This window comes from Puma concolor, chromosome D4 (genome assembly GCF_028749965.1).
Source record: "Puma concolor isolate L17-30 chromosome D4, mPumCon1.1.hap2, whole genome shotgun sequence".
In the NCBI taxonomy this organism is placed as follows: Eukaryota; Metazoa; Chordata; class Mammalia; order Carnivora; family Felidae; genus Puma; species Puma concolor.
Window position 1 is genome coordinate 68,297,505 of NC_141679.1, and position 13,941 is coordinate 68,311,445.

At 38.4% G+C, this 13,941-nt stretch overlaps 1 long non-coding RNA gene across 1 annotated transcript in view; it reads left to right on the plus strand.

Moving 5' to 3' along the window:
* The first annotated feature begins 2,227 nt into the window (after window positions 1-2,227).
* The window catches only part of LOC147574970 (uncharacterized), a 291,279-nt gene continuing 279,565 nt past the window's right edge, over window positions 2,228-13,941 (plus strand). Inside the window, exon 1 of the long non-coding RNA XR_015242920.1 lies at window positions 2,228-2,402. This is a non-coding gene — a long non-coding RNA (uncharacterized LOC147574970). The remainder of the gene's footprint in view (window positions 2,403-13,941) is intronic.

Here is a 13,941-nt window from a genome sequence, read left to right on the forward strand (position 1 = left end):
AAATTTTTATAGTCTGTATAAAAGTTTAGATTAAATTGGGAGAGAATTCACATTCTTATTTCTTTGAGCCTTCTTAATCTAGAAACATGAATACCTCAGAGGATATTCAGATTGTTACTCTCATGAGGTCCTGTACATTTCTTAATAGTTTCAGTCCAGCTATTGTTGCTATACATGAATGTCATAAATTTTCATGTGTTTATCTCAAATTTGCTGTTTTTCCATCATTCTATTATTATTTTTTTGATGTTTATTTATTTTTGAGAGAGACAGAGACGGAATGCGAGGGGGTTAGGGGCAGAGAGAGAGGGAGACACAGAATCCAAAGCATGCACCAGACACCAAGCTGTCAGCGCAGAGCCCGATGCGATGCTCGAACTCACGAGCTGTGAGATCATGACCTGAGCCTAAGTCAGGTGCCCAACTGACTGAGCCACCCAGGTGCCCCAATCATTCTATTACTTTTACTTTTTCTTTCTTTTTTTTTTTTAACATTTATTTTTGAAGGAGAGAGAGACAGAGTGTGAGCGGGGGAGGGGCAGAGAGAGAGGGAGACACAGAATCTGAAGCAGCCTCCATGCTCTGAGCCATCAGCACAGAGCCCGATGCAGGGCTCGAACCCACGAACTGTGAGATCATGACCTGAACCAAAGTCAGACACTCAACCGACTGAGCCACCCAGGCGCCCCTCATTCTATTATTTTAAAACAATTTTAGTTATTTCTACCATATTTTAATATCTCATTCAATAAATATTTCAACTCCCACTATGTTCCAGAAAGTGTTAGGCACCAAGGACATAATGTTACTTAAGAAGAGACATGGTGCCTGCCCTTAGGTAGATCATTATATCATTTGCAAATAGTGTAACACTTTTTCCTTTCCAATATATATTCTTATTATTTATTTTTATTATTCTACTTATTGGCCAAAGATTCTAATATTTCACCAGTAAGTGTAATGTTTGCTATTAAATTCTGGTTTCTAAAGATCTTAATCATGTTAAGAAATTGCCTTCTGTATTGTGTTTGTAAAAGGTTTGTAATCACAAACAATGTTGAATTTCATCAAAATCCCTTTAATTGTTGATGTGTTAACATGTTAAACCACCCTTGAATTCCTGGAATAAACTCCACTTGGTAATTACAGAGTATTCTATTTTTATCCTGCTTGACCCAATCTAATAATGTTTCATTTAGGATTCTTATAGGAATAAGAAAATGATCTATAGTTTTCATTTATGATCTTTTTTGATGTTTGATATTAGGATTACATTAACTTCAAAGTAAATGGGAAGTTCTCCATAGCTGTTTCCGCTAAGAAACATTTTTAAAAGCACAGTAATTTTTCTTGCCTTTGAAAAGTTGGAAAGAATTCATGGGCAAAGTTAGTTAGATTTCTTTAGTGATGTTCTGTTGACACCTCTTAATTTTTTTTATATATGTTTATTGGTCTACTCATTTTTAGTTTGTTAATAACCAGTGTGGGAACTTTTTCCTTAAAAGTGATCCATATATTTGATCAAGTGTATTGGAATAAAGTAACATTTATTATCCATTTGTGAGTTTTTAAGTGTCTTTTGCATCTGTGGTTTTACCATTCTTCACATCCATTTATTTGTATTTTAACCCTCTGGACCTTGGTTAAATTTCTCAGAGGGCTATTTAGTGGGGTTATGCTTTTCAGTGGTAATATATACATTTTGAATGTCTATAATTGTTTGGTCATTGGTATTTTGGGTGGAGAAGAAGACACCTGGGTTTGACTTTCTGTCTTAAAAGTAGAAGCTAACATACAACTATTTGAAGAGATGACAGGAAAGAACAAGATGGAATAGAGAACTATAAAAGGGGGTTTCTGATGGAGTTGGTCAGAAACAAATAATTTGGGGGTCATATGTAGACCCATTGTGTCTGTGCCTAAGGATAGCATTTACCAGATCCCTTGCTGACTTGGTAGATAGCTATTATATAAGATGATAGACACAGTATGCAGGAATTGACCAAAACATTATTTCAAGTTTCTCATTATATTGATGCAGAAACTAAGCCACAAAGAGTTGAAGTGATCCAGTAGATTTCTTTACACTATGCAACACTTATTTTGTTTTAAAATAAAATATATAGATGTAGGTTAATAGGAAGAACTGCAAGGAGGCACTTCTATAAATTGCTTTATAAATATTGTTTGGATATGATGCCAGACTCCATGTTCATTTCCTAGGTGAACAACCCCAAACACTAGGAGACTAAAGAAGAAGAAGTTATGATCCAAATCAAGTCTGGAATTTCTTTCAACTGATTGCTTTCCCTGCTAGTAACTCAATAGGCAATACTACTTCTTTCAAAAATCAGTGAACAGAAGTGCTATGAAGAAACAAATTGGGAGAAATCTTCATTCTTGTAAGTATTCATAGAAAAGATTTCTAATTGTTGCTACTCTTTTACTTATTAAGATAGGAAAACTAAAAATAATCGTAATACTCAATGCTTGCAAGGGTCCAGGAAAATTGGGGCCCATATATTATTATAAAACAATAATCTTTGGAATGACAAATTTGCAAACTAAGGGAAAATGCTGTATGTATGAAGGTGTTCATTGCAGCAGCATCTAGTAAGAAAAAGACTTGAACAACAGAACTAATCAGAAAGGAAGGTCTAAGTGCACGTGAGAATATCGTGTGGCTGATGAAAATATCATTATCATTAGGTATACAAGCATGTAACAATGCCCTTACTTTTGTGTCTTCACTTGTCTATACGTGGCTCAGTTGGCTCCATACATGCCGAAATCAGAATGAAGTCCAGCTGGACTCTTATCTGGGGACTCTGGGAAGAATATGCTTCCAGGCTTATTCAAGTTGTTGGCAGAATTCAGTTCTTGGCAGTTGTAGGACAGAGGTTGCCATATTCTTGCTGGCTGTGGGCTGGGCTTCACTCTCATCTTTCAGAAGCTTTCCCCAGATTCTTCCCTGTGGCTCCTTCCATCTCAGTGTTGGAGAACCTCCCTTGTGCTATGTTCTTCTCACAATTGAAATCCGACTTTCTCTTTTGCTACCAATTGAAGGAAAACTCTCTGCTTTTATGGGGCTCGTGTGATTAGGTTAGGTCCACATGTATAATCTCCCTATCTTAAGGTTAATGTCTGCAAATCCCTTTTGCCAGGTAACTTAATGTAATCATGGAAATCAAACGAAGGGGCAAATAGGGTTATGGGGTCATCCTAGAATTCTGCCTGCCACACCACAGATAACCACAGCTCCCACTCTCCCTTCCTTCAGGTCTTTACTTAGTGGTTAACTTTTCCACAAAATGTTTCCCAGAATTTAGCTAAAATTTCAACTCTACTTGTAATCCTCACCCAAATGTTTACCCGCTTTGCCTGTTTCCCCAACTTCTCTTTAGGGCTTACCTTCTCACATGCAATATATTTTACTTTTTTATGTTTGTTATCTGTCTCCTCCAGCACACGTAATCTCAATGAGATCAGGGACTTTGTGGTTGTTTGCTATAGTTCTTGCTCCTAGAATGGTGCTTCGACTGTAGCAGTCACTCAGTAAATATGTATTTAATGAGTGAATAAATAAATGACACAAAGCTATATGTAAAGTATGATTACAGTTACTTAAAGGTGTGTGGTGTCATGCTTTCTCCAGAGTCGGTTGTTTTAGAAGTATCCTTTCCTGTCACTGGTTGCATGGAGTCAGCTTGTGGGTGTATGTGACCCAAAAACTGAGAGCTTCTTTGCACTCTGGCAGCTACACTTGGTGGCTTATGGTCATCACCATAAGAAAATAAAATTAAATAAAGGTATGAATGAACCTAAACACAATTAAAATAGTATCGTTAAGGTGGTAAGATTTTAGTGGTTAAAAATCTATTTCTTAAACTTTGCACTGTTGTTACACTGACATAATTAAAAAAGAAGAAGAAGAATTCTGTTCTCTGGGGAGTGGGAATTTGCCAAGTATGACATACCTAAGTAAGCAGTTAGTTTCGAGGTAATGCTAAGGACTCTGTGGCTCATCATAGACAGAAAAGCATTGCCAGATGCAATGTGGTAGAGGAGAAGGAGCATGGGAAACTGAATCACAAAGACCTGGCTTTGAGTCTCCCTTTTGGTATTTACCAGTTGTGTGACTTGAAAAGTCACTTAACCCCTCTGAGCCTATTTCCTCACTGTAGAAATGAGGACACTAAATACTTTCATCATTGGGCTGCTATGAGGATCATCTGAGATTCTGTTTCTATTACTTACCACAGAGCAAATGCTCAGTCTTATTTTATTTCACTTCATCCAGCCTATTCACCCTTTTGATTGCCAAGAGAAAGGCTGTTCGTGCTGTACCAACTTCTCTTCTTCATCTAACCTATATTCGCTTACAGAGAAGGACTTTCTGAATTACTTGATGAAAGAAGTGTCGCCATGTTTAAAAAATAATATCGGTTCACAGTGATTTTAATTAGCCTAAAATGACAGAAACCAAAATTCCTATGTGGATGTAAAGGACTTCTTCTCTGAGCTCCAAAAGTTCTCCCTGTACCATCACGTTATTATACCTTGAAGTTGTTTAAAAACTGCATTCTGTATGACGAGAGGTTCAATATAAAATATTGGTCACTACCAGATAGAATGTTAACATTTTAATCAGAAATAGGGAACAATGAATATAAGTTCTGATCCAGTCAGTTTCTCATTATTTAACCTTGAACCATTCACCTTACCTGTCTTGGCCTTCTCATACATTCTGAGAATCCTTGCATGCATGAAAAATGACCCTTTGTGGTAAAATGAATCCCACAGTAATAAAAACTATTGCATTTGGAGCATCTAGTATATTCCAAGCACTGTGCTATATTCTTTACATACATTATCTTTAAAACTGAAAACAAGTCAAACAGCAAATATCATTGTCTCCATTTTATCTTCCAGGAAGTTGAGTCTCACAGAGATTAAATAAATTCTCTAGACAAACACAACTAAATGTTCCAGTCAATCTACTGCTATAATCTATTACTTTGAATTTGGATCATTCTTTTCAATGCATTTACTCTCTGGCCCCTTTACTCAAAGAGGATTTGGCTCAACATTCTATTCCTTCACCTAAGTCATCAGTTTTAAAAATGAACAAGTGTTTGGGTTTTTTTCCTTACTAAACCCCCAGTACCTACTACAATACCTGTTACATAGTAGGTGTTCAATAAATGACTTTTGAATGAATGAATGAATGAACAATATAGGGCCAAGACAGAGCTCTGTGTCATGCCTCCATTAACATATAATAGTATTGGTCTTTTCAGTTACAAATCCACTAGCCTGTATAATTAAGATATCCTTGCTTCTACACTTTTATCTACAATTACTAAAAGGAGACATTGTGAAATGTTTTGGTGTGATTAGTTACACTACATCTATGGTTTTCCCCCATTCTGATCATTTTCTCCCCAATTCTGATAATATCATTTCACAAAAAGTAAAGTTTAAGGTATATCTTGTGTCTTATAAGCATATTATTTCTTTCCTCTCTTAAGAGTTCACAAATATTAGGGGAGCCTGGGTGGCTCATTTGGTTTAGTCCAGCTTTAGTCCAGCTTTGGCTCAGGTCATGATCTCGTGGTTCGTGGGTTCGAACCCCACATCAGGCTCTGTGCTGACAACTTAGAACCTGGAGCCTGCTTTGAATTCTGTCTCCCTCTCTGCCCCTCCCCAGCTCACACTCTGTCTGTCTGTCCCTCTCTCTCTCAAAAATAAACATTAAAAAAAAAGAGAGAGAGAGAGAGTTCACAAATATTAAATCTTATCATTTGTCCTAGAAAACTACCTGGGGTAGACATTAAGCACATTACATATTTTTACAACACACTCCTTTTAGTGAAGCAATGTAGTATTTTCTATCTCACTTCTTACAAAATTTCTGGCAGAATTTTAATGATACATTTGGGAAATTCTCTTAACCACAACAAGCATTTATTAAAAAGTTGCAATGTATAAACACTGCATATACATCTAACCTACCTTATCTCATTTAATTTCCCCCAAATCTATGAAGTATCCATGAATATCTGAAATTTTTAAATCAGGAAGCCAAGACTAAAAGAGCTAATTATTTGCCCAAGGTCACCCATTTGACTAAATAGTATAGTCAGGATTCAAAGCCAGGCTTCTGAGTGCAAAGATTATGTTTTTAATGAGCATACACAGTGCCTAAAATATAACTTTTCTAGACAAGGAAACACCTATTATGTTCTGTGACCACTTCACCTGTTTTTGACTTTGATTTTCTTGTTTTAGTTGAATTAGGCTAGGTTATGCTGCAGTAACAAATAACATTAGTGATTTCAGTTTGGACTTACATATAAAATGGGTTTGCATGATTGCAATGACTGAAAGATCATGTTGGAAAGTCATGCACAGACAATTAACTCTTTCAAACTCAAAATGATACATATTAAATCTGGCAACATGTCATGTCCAAAGCAAATCACATGGCTAAGCCAAACTATAAAGAGTGGGGAATTATACCCTTCCAGTGTATCTAGAAGGAGAAAACAAGCTATCAGTGAACAGTGGTAGTGTCTTCAGAAATCCATTTTTCTGCCCTTTTCAGAACTGGAAATATTCTCCTTTTTAACATAGTAACAAAATATGGATTCTGAAGTTCAGTTTTCATTAAAAATTTTGTCATTATTAGGGCACCTGTGTGGGTCAGTCAGTTGAGTGACCAACTTTGGCTCAGGTCATGATCTCATGGTTCGTGGATTCAAGGCCTGCTGTTGGGCTCTGTGCTGACAGCTCAGAGCCTCAAGCCTACTTCGGATTCTGTATCTCCCTCTCTCCCTGCCCCTCCCCTGCTTGTGCTTTCTCTCTCTCTCTCTCAAAATAAATAAATATTAAATTTTTAAAATTGTATCATTATATATTTTCATATAATTTTTTTTGCCATTAGTTCTAATACTTCCTTCTTGAATCTTACAAAACTAAGCCCTTTTGGTTGTCCTTCACGCTTATTCCAGGAATCATATAAATTTAATTATTATTTTATGGCCAGTTGGTCACCTTCATTGTTTATGTCTTTTATATATATATACTTTAAAACTACACTCATTAGAAAGCTTCCTATGCAGTTACACTGACCTCACGAAATTGTCCCCACCCTTTTTTTAACATTATGAAAACTTGGTGCTGTAAAGTCATAACTTCAATTTTATGTGCCTGATGTCCCTGGAGATTTCTTATTTTGAGATTAAAAATGTTTTGAAAAGAAGGTCTCAAAATGTTTATTCCTCCCCTACCTTTATTAGCAAGCTCTTGGAGATGTGCAAAATAAAGGAGTTTGGAGGGAAAAAAAAAAAGGAAGCAGCATTGAGGAAAAGTGGTGAAGCAGAGTCACAAGATGACAGCTGTATGGTACATCTAGGGAGGAGCCAGTTCACCCTGCAGCAGGAGAATGGAGGAGAGAGACCTCTGGGAAAGAAGTTCTCCTCGCAGTGTGACTCATTTGAAAAGTACACATCCGACTGATCTGATGGAAAACCTAAGGATAGGTACATTAAAGGCTACTTACGCCGAAAGCAAACAAACAACAGGGTAATCATTAACTCTAGGAAGAATAAATACGTTCTGCAAAAATGGAACTATAAGTGTTGAACTTGGCAGTGCCACGTATAATATTTAAATAATAACTTACATGCTGATATTGATTAAATGAATTCAAGATATAGCAGTGGTAAATTATTTCCAAATATCACCCATTCTGCATGCTTTTTTTAAAAAAAAGATTTTGGGGGGTGTTGTACGTAAGCCAGTTTGACAATAAATTATATTGAAAAAAAAATAAATGAAAAATAAAATAATAATAATAAAATAAGTAGAAAAGATTTTGGGGCGTCTGAGTGGCTCAGTTGGTTAGGCTTCCGAATTCGGCTCAGGTCGTTATCTCACAGCTCGTGAGTTCGAGCCCCGCTTTGGGCTCTGTGCTGACAGTTCAGAGCCTACTTCAGATTCTATGTTTTTGTCTCTCTCTGCCCCTCCCCCACTTGCACTCTGTCTCTCTGTCTCTCTCAAAAATAAATAAACATTAAAAAATTTTTTTAAAGATTTTATTTATTTATTTATTTTTTTATTAAGATTTTTTAAGATGTTTGTTTATTTTTGAGAGAGGGAGCACAAGCAGGGGAGGGGCAGAGAGAGAGGGAGACACAGAATCCAAAGCAGGCTCCTCGCTGTCAGCTCAAAACCCAGTGTGGGGCTCCAACCCATGAACCATGAGACTGACCTGGGCCCAAGTCGGATACTCAACTGACTGAGCCACCCAGGCACCCCTAAAAGATTTTATTTTTAAGTAATCTCTATACCAACATGGGGCTCAAACTCACAACACCAAGATCAAGAGTCACATGCTCCACCAACCAAGCCAGTCAGGCACGGATGCCTTTGGCAGTGAGCCTTTGCATCAAGAGGTAGAAATGACCTCTTCTCCCCTAGAGTGTAGGCTTTCCCTGTCACTTGTGTTCACCAATACCGTGTGGTAGAAGTGATGCTGGAGCCTTTTGAGGCTGGACTTTAAGAGACCTTGTAGCTTCCATTCGCAAGATTTTGGAGTGCTTCCTCTTGGAAAGCTGCCTTAAGGCTGACATGCTCTCAGCAAGTCCGAGTGAGCCATGGGGAGGAGAACTAAAAGCTTTGATCGGAAGCCCCGACTGACTCCAGCTCCCAGCCGGGCCACCAGCTGAATGCAGACACACGAATGAAGCCAGTAAGACCAGCAGAAGAACGATTCAGCAAATGCAGAGAAGCACAACAAGGAATAAATCATTCTTTCCTTAAGCCACTAATTTTGGGGTGATTAGTTATCCCCAAATAGAAAGCTGAAGCAGTATCTCCATTGTGAGGATGGAAGAAGTGGGGTGATAGAAAGGAGCTAAATCATCAACTAAAATGCCAGGAAATTAATAAATAATATCTTCAAAAGATAAATCAAGAAAAAGAACACTATAAGTATATTATTAAAGATGTGGAGATAGATACCAGTAGAAACAACTAAAGAGTTTCAGATTGTTGCCTGGGGCCAGACTGTGGGGTGGGCCAGGGGAATATAGTTTTTTATTACAGACCTTGTAGGAGTATTTGATTTTTAAAACGTGAACATGAATTGCTTTAATAAAAGTAAAATTTATATATTTTTAAATTGTCCTTGCAGTCATATGCAGTCATATGAAGTTAGAGCATGTGAAGGCCTCAGGGTCTGGCAGATGAATGAAGAGACAGCTCTAATTTGGTCGACGGCCGTCTGTTGACCTTCTGTCCCCTAAAGGTTTGCCCTCCCTCCTAGGCCTCCCTTTTCTGTTTCAGTTCTTGGCAACTGGTTCAAAATCAGGGTGTATTTTAATGTACAGGTGAAGACTTACAGTAACTTAAAGAAAAAAGAAAAAACAGGAGGCAGCAATGGGCTGTTCTTTTTGTCTTCAGCTAATTTCTATCATGACCCCATGTCTTAGAAGAAAAGGTAGAGAAGAAAGCCCAGAAACCCTTCAACTACTACAACCTAGAACAAATGAATAATATCTTAAATTACTTACTCTGAAAATCTCTAAAGAGCCCCAACTCAGTGCAGTCTGATTGCCAGAAAAATACTTGGAATTCTTATGTGTTCTTTGGGGTCCCTCCTTGTAAATGACTTGGGGTTCCTCCAGTAATACATATAGAAGCAGCTTTGGAAAACCTGTTTATTTTCATTTCCTCCATCTTTCCTCTTAGAATTCCTCATGCCATTCTTTGGTCTATTAGAAGTGCTTGCTTCAAGCCATCCCTTATTTCTTAGAGAAACACAAGTCTGTGGCTTCAGATACACAATTCTGACAACTGGACAACTTGGTCGGTTCAGGCTTTTAAAAAATCAATCAAAGCAGCTGTTTGGCAAAGCATATTGCAAGATTTTCTCATTTTTCAGCAAGCTGTTGTGGAATTCTATCACTTCAACTCAAGTGTTCTCTCATCCCCCCAAATATCTCTGTACTCTTTTACGGGCTTTCCTTGTTCTCTCCTATCCTTGCCCTAGCCTCCAGCTTAATTTACCTTCAAAGGAAGCCCCACAGGATTATGCTTTCTGGTTGGGTGATTCCAGTAATGAAGGTGGAGCTATCCATGGGGAATGGATCAAAGAATATTTGTATGGTCAATTTGTATGCAAAAATGTTAAGATGGAAGGGCTGAATGAAGCCTCTGCCTTCTCTACCCATGCCAGCTCCAGTCACTGAGCCCATCCTTGGCCCGTCCGGCATCATCCCAGGTTGTTCCAGGCCCACCAGACTTGGAATTGCATCTTAAGCTCACGGGCTGTTCTCTAGCTCACCAAGCATAACAATAACAAAAGTAAATTGCAATTGTTGAGCTTCTGCTATGGGTCCAGCCTTCAACTGGCTATTTAGTGTTAATTCTTCCACCAATCCTGAATGTTAGATGTGATTATTCCCATTTTACAGATGAGCTTACATACTGGTCCAAGGTCATATAACTAGCCACATGTGGAGATAGGGTTTTAATCCGTATCTTTCTGGCCACAAAACCTCAGTCTACTTTGTCACATTGCTCTGGATAGTATTGGCTACCTAGGCCCTAGAAACCATGCTTATACTATTGTGTTGACCTTAAATATATAGGTCCAAGTTAGCTTAGCTCTGTCTTACATCGAGTCTGTCTTTTTATAGGGGCTTCTCAGTGCTACTCTTTCTAATGGGTACACTCCCTTGATATTGACATTTGTCTGAATCTGGCCAATTCATTTACATCTATTCCTTGAACGCCTGGCTGCTTTGGCCGAGGCCGGTCTAGAAAATAGTTCTATCATTCCCCATTGCCAGGTCTTACCTGCACTGCCCCCCACCTGCTGCTAAAGACTTTAACCCTTAAAATACAAACATCTAAAAAAAAAAAAAGGATGCCTGTTATATTCATTATTTACTCGTTTCCCCATGTTCTAAGTGCTGTGTAATACTCTGCATGGAACAGAAAGACAAATACTAACCTCAAGGAGCAACTGTCTACTAGAGGTTTATACTACTGTATACTCTACTAGTATAATCTAGTAGAGGTTTATACCACTAGTAATAGTAATTGAAAGTATAAGCACCTATGTAGCTCTTACCTGTTCTAGGCACTTCACAAAGGGAACTTCACTTTGTCCTCACAATAGCCCAGCAATGTAGATTCTATATTATCCTGTTTTACAAATAATAAAACTGCAACATGTGGGCAAGGTTATAAGCCCACACAGTGTGGCTCCAGATCCAAGCTTTAAACACTCCTGGGTTTAATGAAGATGCTGTACAGGTTGCAGAAGGATAGATCACAGGAGGGAAGAGGAGAGAGAAATATCACCCAGCTGCATAAAGCTAGGATGGCTTCCTGCAGGAAGTAGCACTTGAGCTTGGCTCTGAAGGATTGGTAATATTGGGCTATAGGGGGAAGTGTGCAAGAAGGCCATTTCAGAAGGAGAGAGGAACAATCAGCTGGTTGCTCATGGGCTCTGTTCTGAGGCTACAAACTGCCTCCTGTCTGAATTGTCACATGAGTCATCAACCTAGTACTGAATGCCTGGCAGGGTGTATGAGTGGGTGGCCTTTTTGTTCATAGTCTAAATGTCTTTGGAAAAACTACCTTTATCCCCCATTAGCAGGACTCCTGGTTTCTCTCCTGTTTTATTGCCACCTCTGGGGTGGTGGAGTCCTTCCTTTAAGAATGTCAGTAGAAAAGGACCTTGAGTGAGGACATTGACCCAGACAGGTGAGTAGCTATCAGACACATGAGAGGGGTGGATTCACTGCCCAGCCTGGGGAAATGCTTTCAGTGTTGCTCCACCCTAACAATTGTTCCTAATCGGGGACAGATGGCAGCAGGCTATTTAACCTCGGTGCATTTCCCAAATGTGGCATGTCTCTGCTTGTTGGACTGAACTGAGTGGGTTGGGGAGAAAACTCAAGATGGAATCCTTGCCCTCTGCACCTTTCACCGTGCCCCATCTGCTCCCAGAGAAAGGTCATTGTAATGATGAGTTTGCACCCCATGTATTCTACGGAGTCGACAGCTCTGAGAGAAACTTGAGAGGAAGCCTTATTTTTACCACACATAGCAATGCCCTTGACCACAAACAAAAATTGTTTAGGAGATTCCTGGCTTTTCTTAACCTTCAAACTTTAAATCCTTTTCAATCCAATCTCATTGCTCATTCAACATCATCTTGACTAAACTTTTTATTCACATCATTTGATTTCTTCTCTGCAGCTGTGTCATCATGGGTGGACTTTTCTAGTTGTAGCCATGATGGTTTCTTGTTATTGTTTCTTTTTCTTTCTTTTTTGGTTTTGTTTTGCTGAGTTATCGCTTGCCTACTTCTGGCAGTAGGAATGTACCTTCTTTTTCCTCAGACTGATCTCCAGCCTCACTGATTCTATTCATTGTCACAGAATAATGAGCCACTTGCCTTTGCAGATGAGTTTGAATGGGTTTTTTCCTCAAGAGATACTTCCAGAATCCTTAAAACAAGAAGACTCAAAGTCTTTTAGTTTCACAAGTGGATTTTTACACTACTTCTCTGTCCATGTATGTATGTGTGTATTTTTCTCTTTATCCCATTTTGGTTGTATCTCCTAGTGGTTGAGGTAAAACTTGGTGCATGACTAACCTCTCTTGGGAAGTTCTGGGAGTCCAGCTCCGGCACAAGGATAGAACATGTGTGATTCTGAGGTGAACACTGCCCTTGCTTCTGTGGCGTAATGATGCGTGAAGCAGACTTTCTCAATAAAATTCTAATGCCAAGTAGGAGAAAACTGAATTTAAAAAAAGGCAAGGAGATGAGAAATATCCTGTAACAGATTATTCCTCTAGGGTGAAGAACGCCATATGCAAAACTTCTCTGATAGTTTTGAAGAATTGACTAATTGAAGAGTTCAGAAGGATGGTATGAAACCGTCATTAATTACACTGGACAATTTCTGCTCCCATGACTTGTGTTAGTTCAGGTGTGTCTTTCCCCATCTTTCACCCTCCACTTGCTTTTTTATTTTTATAGGGCTGCTATTATGTATCATATTCCTAAAGAATCCTAAACCATTTTTTCCAAATGCACTCGACTCTAGGCAGAGAGCATCTTTGAACCGGTAGTGTCTCCGGATATTTATTGGTGTGCTGGTTGAATTACTGTGCAGCTTTTAATTCTCTTTCCAGTGAAGTAAGGTTTCAAGGCTCTTGCAGATTCTCTTAATCTTTTGCAACACATGAATGATCCCTCCATTCTAAAGGCCACATGGTTGATTTGGTAATTTCTATAGATCTGTCTCTCACTGGTTTGCTTTTGTCTGCTCATTCCTTTTCTGTTACTTAATTATTTCATGAGATTTTGCTCTACCTTATTTACCATCCCCAATTCAGGCTATCCCTTATTCTTCTCCTCCACTTTAGAGCTTTACAGCCTAGCCTCCAAGAGCCTGGGGTTTCATCTCTACATATTGCACACCATTTCCCCTCTTGTTAACTGAAGCAGAGACTAGAAATTATGTAATTCCACACTCCATTGGTCATTTGTATGGTTGGCTTTTTGAGGATTTTGTCTCTGAGACCTCATTCCATGAGAACTATGGTGTCCTGAAAGATGGGAGAGCAAAAATACAGGTCACTGGCTGGAGTGAGAACTTATCTGCTGTTAGTTCTTCACATTCACTAGTTTGGTTGGAAAATATTGTTTTTTAGAATTCTTTTCAGGAAGTCTTTCAAGCGTGGGTTTTTTTAATTACATGAACTCTATATTTTAATAATAGTATACTGAAAGCTTTTAAAATATTTCAGGGTTATTTTATCATAAAGACTGAGATTTTAATTGTATTTACAATTTGATATTTTTATATTAGCTTTTGTGTTAAAATAAACTGTAGCTTTTAAACCCACAAT